The sequence below is a fragment of the Carettochelys insculpta genome, chromosome 6 (genome assembly GCF_033958435.1).
Source record: "Carettochelys insculpta isolate YL-2023 chromosome 6, ASM3395843v1, whole genome shotgun sequence".
Taxonomy (NCBI): Eukaryota; Metazoa; Chordata; order Testudines; family Carettochelyidae; genus Carettochelys; species Carettochelys insculpta.
In genome coordinates this window covers 68,949,582-68,961,810 of record NC_134142.1, presented here as the reverse complement: position 1 = coordinate 68,961,810, position 12,229 = coordinate 68,949,582, and the positions used below count along the sequence as shown (strand labels likewise).

Genomic DNA, 12,229 nt, shown 5'->3' with positions numbered 1-12,229 from the left:
TGCTGGCAGCCACATGTTGACCATCAGAGTGTAGTGGAACATGACTACTTGGTGAAAACAGGCACACTCTAATGCAGGGGTGAGCAAACTTTTTACGTCAGGCCCCACTTTTCATCTATGCGATTAGCAGGGTCCCCCAACCTAGCTAATGTAATCCAACCTGACAGAAATTTTGATTATGTTCATATGAAAAATAAACCCCTTTTGGCACGTGTAAGAAAATAAGTAGGTAGAATGTAAAATCTTTATTAATCGGTGTATAAATGTGAAACACAGACATAAAAACAGTAACATATTGCAACATTTTAATGAAGTGGAAGAGCCTGAGACCCAGCAGCTGATCGTACTGTGCGCGCCTTATTAAATTTCATGTCCCTTCGTGGGGGTCTGCCCCCTACTTTGCACACTCCTGCTCTAGTGTGCACTGTAATTGTTCCCATCCTCGGATTTTCATTCTGCCAGCTTTTCCGAAAACAGTCTGCCATGATCCCACAGAATGTGTGGGAAGGGGCTGTGGGCTGGGGAAGGGCGTGGGGAGGTGAGGACTGAGGCTGGGGGAGTAGGCTCTGCAGTGAGGCTGAGGAGAAGAGGTTTGGGGCGTAGGAGGGGGCTCTGGGCTGGAGTCAAGGGGTTCGGCACATGTGGGAGACACGGCTGGGGCAAGGGTTGGGCAGAAGTATGGGGTGCGGGCTCCAGCTGAACAGTGCTTACCTCAGGCAGCTCCTATGCCAATGCCACCTACAGACTTGGTGCTTGTGATGGGGACAGTACTCAGAGCCCTTGTGACTGTCCATGCCTGTGTGTGGGAGCCAGTTAGAGATTTCAGGAGCTGCATGGAGCTGAGCAGGCAGCTTGTTTACCCCACTGCACTGCCATTTGACTTTTACTGTCCTGGTCAGTGGTGCTGATCTGAGCTACCAAGGTTCCTTTCCAGCTAGGCAGAAACCAGATGCTTGGCAACCCTAGAGAGACCTGCAGTTGCAGTCTGCTTAGATCAACAAGTCCAAGAAGAAATTAAAGGACGATGGGAGTTTCTATTCAGATCAGGTAGGCTATATTAACTTGCTCCTGTGTATAATATCTTTTATCCTCAGCGATCCCAGAATACTTCATGGATGTCCAGCAGTGCCAACTGCCGCCCTGGGGCAAGGTGGGCCCAGCCCCGCGCCCTGTAAGAGGCGGGGCCAGGAACAGTCATCTGTCAGCACTGCCCAGATCACGTCACTGCTTCCCCCCAGCTCTCCCCAAGCTGCATGCAAGCCGGAGCAGCATTGCCATAGCAGTTCAAAGGGGACTGGAGCTCTGGCCACTGTCACTGCCAAAGTAGCAGCGGAGGCAGTTGAAGCCCCAGGTCCCTTTGAAATGCTGGGCCTAGGGACAACTGCCCCACCCTCCTCCCTGTGCTGTTGGTGAGCCTGTGGATGCCTGTACGTGCAGTTGAAATTAAAGGGAAATGGTGGCTTTATGTGTGCAGCAATTATTGGCGTTTCCGTTTTGTGCCATAAGCCACCCAGTTTGTCCCTCTGAAGAACAGCAGTACAACTTTGCGAGATTTTAATAACACTCTACATTTCTCTAGCAGCCTCCATCCAAAGCTTACCAAGTGTTCCACCTACCTTCTTTAATTTAGCCCCTCAACAATAGCCCTTTTAACCAATGTTCTTTCTGCTTCCCAAAGTGAAGAGAGGCACACAATGAATTTGCATGGTAAAAATACAGTGAGCCCTGCCTCTTGTTCTGGATTCCTTGGAACTAATGCTCTCTGAAGAGCAGTTCCTTGAGTGCTTTCATTTGCTTTCCAGTCTCCAAAATCCACCACCATTTGATAAGCTGTCTTGCTACATACAGTCGTCAGACTTCGAGCAAAATCCTGCTTTTTTAACTCATTCAGGAAAAGGGAGAAGAGGGGAAAGGCCAGTACACTTTTGACTCAGCAGCTCATCCAGACTGGGCTTAAAACATGGGCCCAATGATGTGTGAGGGAGACCAGGAGAATCAGAGGTGCCTTAGAGTGCTTATGCAGTCAGTCAGAAAGCAGCAGCAGGTGAGAGCTGCCTTAGTGGTCCCTGATGGTGGACAGGAAAGGGAAGGTGAGAGTTTTCTCAGCGCAGGAGAGAGACTGAAAAAGCTACAGTGTGGTGCCCTGGAGGGGGGACCAGCAGGAAGCAGAAGATGGTTAGATGGAGGAATTGCCAGGAAGCCAGCAGAGGAAGAGGCAGGCTTGCTGACTTTCCTGAAGCAGAGAACCCAGGCCACAGAAGGCAGAAGTGGGCTAAAAGGGAAGGCTGAGAGCGACAGAGGGAGATGCCTGCTGTACTTCTGAGTGGGAGAGCCAGAGAGATTTGCACGCTGGGGTATGTGAGAGGTGGGTGGGGTGAGAGATGCTGGAGCTGTATGTGAACTCTTTGGAAGAATAACTTTGTTGTGTAATAAATGAGCTCCTAAAGAAAAACCTTTTGCACTATTTTCAGGAAAACACTGAAGGGGAAACTGAGGCAGCCACGTTGCTTGTGCTGCAGTTTAATACAAGAGGGTGCCCTGGTCAAGGGCTGCCATATGACACCCAGTGAAGTCAGTGGGCTAATTCTCATTGGTAAGGCAAACAGACAGAGTCCTTGAATAAAAGCCCCACTGAAGTCAGTCGCAAAACTCCCATTGACTTCAATCGGGTTAAGATTACACCAGTTAGCCTCTTACTTGCACGTAAAGTTCTGTTCACAACAGTGCAGTCCCCCACCCCCCACACCAGTGAGCAAACTGTTCAGAAATAATTGGCTGGATTTAGAGAGTAGCATGGCAAGCTGGCAGACTCAGTTACCTCACACATGCTCTCCATTACATGGCTTCACTCCTTGCAGGCCCTAATAGTGAAGTCCTTTAACACATGCAGCTCCCATTTCTTTCTGACAAGACAGCAGGATCCCACTTGTTTACCCTTCGGTATCAGAGGCACTCTTGTAACTTACTGTTAAACAGCACGGCCAGGGTGTTAGTTCAGCACATTGCAAAGACAAAGGCCTGCTCGTACGGTATACTGAGATCCAGATCTCCCCTCCCCCCAAAGTTCAAGAGAGTTCTAAACTGTTGTTCAGTTTCTGACCCATCTCTTTCCCACAGAAGCACACTAGTGCTCACCTGCAACCTAGACCAAATGTAAACACTTTAAGCTACATTTTCCATGGGAACACACTATCAAGTCTCACAAGAGTTTGTGCTTACAGCAAAGTCACCATGGATTATGAGTGCACAATGGCCATTAAAAAAAAAAAGGCATAAATCTGAGGAGGCCCCTGGATTCCTAGCTGGAATTAGCCCTTCCTTTATGAGTTCCAGAGTTAAATGTTATAAATGTGGTTCACATACTCCTTCCCCTCCCGCACGACCAAAGACCTGCTAGACACGTGCTGAGCAGAGCAGGGGAAGATATAGTGTGTGAGTCAAGAGCCTGGAAGGCTGAAAAGAATAGGTGGGGGATACAGTCCTCAATCTTGGTAAGATTTACTGCCGTTGCCTCTTGCAAAGACGCTATGTGCATGTGCGTTTGTCCGCATCAGGGCAGGGCTGTAAACAAGAACTTGGAGAAGAGGGAAGGAAGCCAAGAGAAAGTCAGGCCTATTAGTCACACAGCTGCATTTCCTGTCAATGGACCCCAGCTGAGTAATCACTCAAGATATGCTGGTTGGTTTTTTCCCTATTTTAGTTTATTTGAGCTTGCCAATATCTATTGTGTTTTTTAAAGTCAGCCTCAAAGGGGAAACTGCAGAAGAAACAGATACAACTTTTCAGATTTTCTTTCTTTTTTAATTAACTTGAATGGTCGTTAGTCATTTTTCAAGAATGTGAGCAGCGCAAATCAGATTTGGCCAAACCATATACCACATGACAAAGGTCTGACGTTTTCAGGACATGTATTTACAGCGGGAACTGGGCATGGGGACTTTGTGCATTGTGTTCCAGCTGATGCCACTGACTCACTCTATGACCTAGTTCAAGCCATATATCGACTTCTCCATAACTCTGTGTAGTCATATATAACATATAGCTAACACCTAACTCAAATCATGACATGAGACTTAATGTTTCTAAAGAACATTGCTTTCTTCTGATGAAAGATGCGGTAGACGTGCAAGTATTTTGTAAGGCAAAGGGAAAGTAAATTCTAGCCAGTGGTTAATAGTGATTGCAATGAGACCACAGTTCCACTTGATGGATTTTAATTAAATAGTAGAGCATTCCTGTGTATAGATTTTAAGAGAAGAGGTTAAGTGGCATAAGAGTAATGGCATCAGATTAAGAAAAAGAAAATTTGCTTACCTTTAATGCCATTAAACTATGGAATAATGTCCCAAAGGAGGTGATGGAAGCATGATCTCTTGAGACCTTCAAATTAGACAAACCTGTACCAGACATAGGATAGGAAACACTTGTGTAATGTCAGGAAAGAGATTAGATCGAATGCTATAAGGCTTTTCCATTGCTAGATTCTATGATAAAAAGATACTAACTCTAACTATATGATACCTGTGTCGGGAAATGTTTCCGCAGCGCCCATGAAGAAATTAAGAATCCCAACTTTCCAATTTCACAAAACCAAACACACTTGCCCTGCTCAGCCCCTTGTGAGGTCCAGACCTCACTCACTCTCCCTTTCGCCATTGCTTGCTTTCCTTAACCATCACTCATTTTCACTGGGCTGGTGCATGAGCTTGGGGTGCAGGAGTGCGGGCTCTGCCTGTGAGTGCAGGCTCTGGGGTGAAGCTAGAGATGAGGATTTGTGTACAAGAGGGTGCTCCAGGCTGAGGTTGAGGGTGTTGGAAGGGTGGAGGGGGCTCGGGGCTGGGACAGGAAATTGGGGGGTGAGAGAAGGTGAGGGGTACCGGCTTCCGGCAGCACTTACCTCAGACAGCTCCCAGGAAGTAGCTGGTATGTCCTTCTGGTTCCTATGGGCTCTGTGTACTGCCTGCAGCTCGGTGCCGCCTCCTCACGTCCCGCTGGTCACAGTTCCCAGCCCATGGAAGCTGTGCGCATGGTGCTCCAGATAGAGGTAGCATGTGGAGACCCTTGGTGGCCCCTATGTCTAGAAGCTGGACGTGCCTATAACTTTCAGGATCCACATGGAGCCAGAGCAGGCAGGGAGCCTGCTTTAGCTCCTCTGTGCAGCTGACTGGACTTTTAATGGCCCAGCCAGCAGTGCTGACCGGAGCCACCAGAGGCCTTTTTCAATCAAATGTTTCAGTTAGAAACGGGATGCCTGGCAACACTAGAAGAAATGAACTCAAGAAATGTTGCATTTTTCCAGGTATTCCAGAGAATGCCTCATTTCTCAACAAATATAACATCAGAATGATAAAGTACATGTTATATGGGCCACCTGTGAAGCATGACCATGAGTCTCCTTCAGACCTATGCCAGCCCGTGGTTTATATCTCTGGTTGTGCATCTGATTAAGGGACTCTTTGAAAATGACTGTGAAGGAAAACAAATCTGTTTAGGTGGCTATATAAACACTGAGTTAATAAGTTAAAATGTGTAATACAGCTTCATACACTGCATGAGGAATTCAATTTACATTTGTGTGTAAATTAGTGGTAATGCCATATAATTCTCCAATTTGGTATCTCAGATAATCTTTCCAAACCACAGTTTATGAGCAAATGTGATATAAACAGTTTCTCTGCCAGTAAAATTGTTTAAACTCAACTGAATGTTAGATTTATACAGATTTACTTTAAAAAGAATGTTGAAAGGTTATTTACATACATTTCAGAAAGTGGTTTAAATTTCTAATTTGTATGTATTTATACTGCATTGAAAATGAGGCACTCGTGGATCATGACCCAGATATTGAAAATTCCCCCTTCTTAAAATTGTGCCTGCTAATCCTGCATTCTCAACTTGTCTTTGAGCAAACTCTAAGGCTATGCCTATACTAGCATTCCTCAACGAGGCGTGTAAAGGAGGGAAGTTGAAAATGCAGATGAGGCACAGATTTACATATCTGGTACCTCATTTGCATATTCTTCTTTCAAAAGAAGATAAGAAGCATAGACGTGCCTCTTTCAAAAGTAAACCCCATCTTCGAAAGAACCCTTCTTCCTAAAAAAAGAAATAGGAAGAAGGGTTTTTTCGAAAATGGGGATTACTTTTGAAAGAGCCGCATCTACACTGCTTTTCTTCTTTTGAAAAAAGCTCTTTCAAAAGAAGAATATGCAAGTGAGTTGCAAGATATGTAAATCTGCACCTTGTTTGCATGCCTCTTTCAAAAGAGGAAATACTAGTATAGCCATAGCCTAAGGGCACATCTATACTTACCGGAAGATTGGCGCACTGCAGTCGATTTTCTAGAGTTCAGTTTTGCATGTCTGGCGAAGACACAGCAAAATCGAGCTCCTTGGGCTCGGCCGTAAACCCCTGTACTCCATGCTATTGCACTGAGTAAGGAACTTCGATGTGAGACTAAAGAGGCTCAGACTACACTAGGGAAGTAAGTCAATTCTAGAAAATGCTGTAGCTCAGTGGTTCCCAATCTTTGCCAGACGGGCCCATTTTAACAAATCAGGAAGACTTAGTGACCCAAGGCAATTCAAAAATGGAGGAGCAGTGCCATAACTAGCTAATTTTGCAACTGCAGCAAGAATATAAGATTGCGTCCGCTCATGTTCATATATTTGTAGTAGTAATTTCATAGGAAAAGGGAAAATGCATTAATAATAACAATAACATAATACTACTTTTATTATAGTTAATTATTATTGTATTATTATAGATGATCTGAGTTGTAGTGGGAGAAAATCCTCATCCCCAAACTGCTCACCACCAGTTCCCCCAGCTTAAACCCCACACTCAGAGGTTGGAGGGACTGGGGGGCAGTTACATTTAGGGGCTGGGCTGATTACACTCAGGATGGCGGAGTCACACTCAGGCTGGGGGTCACACTCAGAGGCTGGGGAGAGATACAAACAAAAAATGAAAATGACAAATCAGCTCCATAGAACAGAAGCAGGGCAAAAGCAGGGAAAGGGGGATGAAAATTACTTACTGCAAAAGTCTGTGAGGTGGCTTGATTGGGATGGCTATGAATATCAAAGGTGGAGAAGCTGTCTTTGTAATGCATAATTGCTTATCAATTGATAGAGAGAGCTTCTGGAAGTGGCAGCGTTGAGGAACTGCAAATGGCTCCTTTAAGAGCCACATGCAGCTCCGTGCTCCTGGCGACCCTTAACAAATCTAGTCGTGACCCATGTTTGGGTCCCAGCCCGTAGGCTGGGAATCCCTGCTGTAGCTAGGGTTGCATATCTGAAATTGACTTATTTCCCTAGTATAGACCAAGCTTTAAAGAGTTGGTATGCACATTCTAACACATATTTACATTAGTCTCTTGAGGGTCTACATGATGTTGTTTATGAAGCTACAGACTAACACAGCTACCCCTCTGAGACTATTCATAGTGGATATGTATGTGTATTTTGTAGGCACAGTTTTTCGGTGCAGATTTTTGCGTATTTGGCTCTAGGTGTGAATTAATGTAAATGACCAAATCAGCATATAAACAAAATAAAATTCTGTCTATCTTAGATAGTAGCAGAGACGTAGCTGTGTGAGTCTGTATTCTAACGAAACAAACCAGTAGCGATGTAGCACTTTAAAGATGAACAAAATGATTTATTAGATGATGAGTGGAAGTGGGTCTGCCCCACAAAAGCTCAATCAACTAATAAATTATTTTGTTAGTCTTTAAAGTGCTACTTGATTGCTTATTTGTTATCTTAGGTGGGGTGACCACACTGCCCTATGGCAAATATGGGACACTTGCCTCCAGAGATGGTAGAGGGGCTGCTGTCCCACGTCAGGGCTCCTTGATGATGGCGGCTGCTGCTCCAGGGTGAGGCACCAGGGATGGGAGGGTTTGCAGCCTCCAATGTCTCCACCTGGGACAAAGGGGAATGGAGGATGGGAGTTCCAGAACCCCTGGTGGTGGGGGTGTTCCAAAGCCTCCCAGCAGGGGTGACCAGAAAATGAAGCAGGAGCTGCCTCACTGAGGCGTGGGAGGCCAGGGAATGAGAGAGCTGACCTGTGCAGGGGCGTCCTGTCAGTGGGAGCTGCCTCCCCTAAGTGTAGGGCACCAGGGAACAAGGCAACGGCCCCATGACAGAGCTTGCTGGCAGTGGGGGCTGCCACCATAGGGTGCTGGGGAATGAGGCAACTGCTCCACAGGGGAGCTCCCCTGCAGCAGGAGCTGCTGCCACAAGTTGCAGAGCCCCAGGGAACAAGGCACTATAATTTATGGAATTCTTTCTGTCTTTATGGAATTAAAGACATATGACTTTACTGGATCAGGCCCTGTTAAGATAATGATGATGATGATTTATCAATGAGCTCAATGACCAAGAACACTAGAGTAGCTGAAATGGTTTCCAAAATGCTAGACATGCAACTCTCCAGGCACCATCTCTCGTGAAGACACAAATCAGAAACAGTACATCATCAGAACTACCTATGAGTGGCTAATCAGTGACCCTAGAAACTTCTGAGAATGTGGACATTTCTTTAATGGATATCAAACGTACCACAGTCTCAGAGGGTATGTAGCTTCACTAAACACTTATTTTTTTAACTTCTTCCACTCGTGCTAATAATGATAGGTGACTCTTCCACCCCGCCTTTTTCCCCTTCTCCTTCCTTTCCCAATTCCTGCTATATAACCCCTGGATTTTAATTATATGCACCAATTTGATGAAGTGGGTCTTACCCACAAAAGCTAATAAATAATTTGTTAGTCTTTAAGGTGCTATGGGATTGCTTGTGAAACACACCACAGTCCACACTTGCCTTTGTACAAGCAAACATACTGGCATATCAGAGATATGAAGACTTAATTTTTATAGTGGCTTCCTCTCTGTTAATTTTTATAGTGGGTGGGGAAGAAAGGGGAACACTTAAAAATCACTTTAGGACACTGGAATCTGATAGCTCCTGTGTAACTTGAAACAGAACTAGATAAAATAAACGCTCTGAGAAGGTCTTAAATCTTTTAAGTTTTCAATTGTCACATTCTTTAAACTACAGGACAGAAAATGGGAAGAGCCATTAAAGTTTTCCCATTTCTTCTTCCAATTTTCTATGCGAAAATTGGGAACTCTCCCTGTTGAACTAGGAGGATTGGCAAGAAAATTCCGCACTGGTGAGTGACATATGCTGGCAGAGAGCACTTTTGACTAGAACCTCTGCTGTGCTCCCTGTGCAAAAGAGGACACTAGGGTAGAAGCTAGGTACTGGCTGTTCTGCACCCCTCCCATGCTCCTGGATATGCCTCTGGGTTGGGGAAGATAGGGAACTGAATGGGGGATTTTGAGGGTGCTACTCCAAACTACTTAATCTGGATTGGCGGCTGCAGAGAGGCCTCAGGACTGACATGGATTCCTTTCCTCCCAAATCAGTGTAGATTGTCACATACACTCAGGTTATGCAGGCTTCAAAAATTTCACCTCCAGAGCAAATACGACTGACAAAGGGTTAACCTGACTAATGGCAACACCATCTGTGAAAAAGGAGAGGCTGAATGCTGCTCCTGAGCCTTAATAAAATGCAGGTGTTTTTATAGTTAGTTTAAGAAAAAAAAAGCCTCGTACTGCAGCAAGCATGTAAAAACAAGCACCTAATGCTGTGGAAAAAATGTGCTATTGGATAATGAGAGGGCAGTTTGGAAAGGCAGCAGTGGGTTGTGCTAGGGAGTTGTGAGGAATGCAGCAGTCACTAGTTGAGGTCTACCTTGAAGTTCACAGAGAAAAAAAACTCACATAAATCTTACAAGAGCAGCTCCTCTGACCACGTGAATCTGGCCTCCAATGTATTATACCAGGGATTAACTTTTGGCATTCTTCTCACAGTTATTGTGGCCCCTGTCTTTCAGCCTCTCCCTCCAGATTATTTAAGGCCTAGTTTATTTTATTTTTTTCTTTCCTCTGTTTTCTTGTCTATGCTGATGGTATTTATAAAGTACATAAATAACACATACATGTATCCTATATACACAAATACTGTATACACATATCCTCTTCTCTGTTTGGTATAAGGACAGGAGAAACTAGTTAAAAGAACTTCAAAAATACATGACTTTTTCCCTCTTTGTGCCCACTTCAAGCCATCCGTTCCCAAGAAAACACTGTGGAGAACATTTATCAGAAACATTGGCTTGAGCGCCCACAATATTATTAAAGACCGGGGTCTGATCTGAGGGGCTGAACATTGTTTTTCACCTGATTATTAATCAAATCAAAAAGAGATTATTATACTTTGCTATTTATTATTTGTATTACCATAGTACTAATTATGGACCAGCACCCCTTTGTTCTAGGTGCTGTACAAACACAGAACAGTCTAAGTATGAGACAACAGATGGATTCAGAGAGGGTAGTGTAAATGAACGGTGAGAGATTATTAGTCAGCAGGATATGCGGTAGTCTCTGGATGACAGGAGCCTCGTCAGTGTCAAGTTTTTTGTATTTGGTCATCACAGCAAAGAAGACTTTTGAGAAGGGATTGGAAGACAGATAATGAGGTGACTTTGTGGAGAGCAGAACACAAAGACTTGGGGAAGCAAGGATCTGTCACAGTGCCTGCCCCATGGTATTCATGGCTGGTGGGAGAACGGCTTTTACATTGCCGTCAACCTCACTGAGTAGTTCCATGATCAGTGCCATTGAGATGCCTAAGCAATTTTGGTACCTGTATAATGAAAATCACCACACAATGTAACCGTCTCCATGAAAACTCAGCCTCTTGAAAAGGCACAATGACACAATGGACTGAGCACAACTTTTATGTTGCTGGTGTCCTTCCCTCATAGAACAGAAGAAAATAACTATTCTCCCTGTTCTGTTACTGCAGCAGGGAGAAGAGAGGAATACCTTTTGGGATTTGCTGTGAGGTATTTGGTGTAAGGAGTTACACAACAGCTATTAGGAGAGAATACAAATGCAACGTCAGAACTATTCAACCTGCCAATCCATTCATCAGAAGGCCTGCAGCTACCATTTCAAGGCAGGTGAAACAGTAATAAATCTGAACAAAGCAAGTTAATCTGTGCCCAGAAACATTTAATAAGTAAAGTAAAACAAAATCTGTGCAGCTGCATTAGCTCATGCCAGCTCTTGTTAAAATGGGAGCAGAAGTCTCACTTATGACAGTACGAGGAAAAACAAAACACACTTTCCCACAAATCACACCCAGACTAGTCCATTCCTGTTACGTAATCACTGTGTGCCATGCTTCTTTGCATCGATGACCTCATTCCAATAGGACCAGAATGGTCTCAACCGGAGGCATCAGCAATGACAGAGCGGTGTATATGGCAGTGGATGAACAAGGGAGGTGTGTTCTTTCCCCTCTTTGATCTATCTGTCATCTTCACACTCACTGACACATCTTCCTTGACTTCCCACCATCATTAAAAACTAAATGAACTTTAGGAAGTCTTTTCTGCAGATGCAAATTTTAGAATAAAAGACAACTGCAATAGGGAGCCCAATGGGAGAACCTTTCACTGAGTACCTTAAAGATTCCGATCAAGATCATGACCCAAAGCCCAGTAATGTCACTGTGAGTCTTTCCATTAACTACAATGGGTGTTAGCACAGGCCTGATTTGAAGGGCCCAACAAAGAGCCGGCTCAGCTCAGTAAGCATCTGCCCCTGCCCTTCCACCATCCTCCAACACTCCCTGGGGCCCTGCTTTTTCTCTCCACTCTCGTGTATGGCTAATTTGTGCAATTCTGTTGAGGTTTTGTCTCAGTACGGACATTGAGACTTGGCTTATGGTCACAAACGAGGAAATATTCTCTAAGACTGCAAGTGGGATAAAATGCTTGGCTGATTAACTTGAGCGTGCACTACACCCGAGCACCCAGTAGGATCAATATGCTATGGATCAGTTGTTACATTCCTCCCAGTACCACTGTGTTCACATTGCAATGGTTTGGGAACAGCTGAGATGAGTGAACAGGAGCACTGCTGCAAAAGCCACAGCAGGGCTGAGAAAGGACGGCTGGGTAGGAATGAACATGGTTCTGTTTGCTTTCCCAACCCTGTGCATTACTGGGGGCTATTTCCAAACATTTAATTAAAGGTTTTCTCTGAATGCTCAGTCCAGCGATATCTGTGTTTTCTTGAGACCACAACATAGGAGCACCAAAGAAAATACAAGGGTGTCACAGAAGGAGACAGGAAAAGAC

General features: G+C 44.7%; 1 protein-coding gene and 1 long non-coding RNA gene across 3 annotated transcripts in view; one reads left to right on the top strand and one right to left on the bottom strand.

The window, feature by feature from the left end:
• The window catches only part of LOC142014534 (uncharacterized), a 50,369-nt gene extending 45,232 nt beyond the window's left edge, over window positions 1–5,137 (bottom strand). Inside the window, exons 1-2 of the long non-coding RNA XR_012645977.1 lie at window positions 4,898–5,137; window positions 4,315–4,397 (exon numbers count right to left, since the gene is read on the bottom strand). This is a non-coding gene — a long non-coding RNA (uncharacterized LOC142014534). The remainder of the gene's footprint in view (window positions 1–4,314; window positions 4,398–4,897) is intronic.
• Window positions 1–12,229, top strand: part of RAD51B (RAD51 paralog B) — a 620,032-nt gene that overhangs the window by 590,129 nt on the left and 17,674 nt on the right. The gene's annotated exons all lie outside the window — the stretch shown is intronic.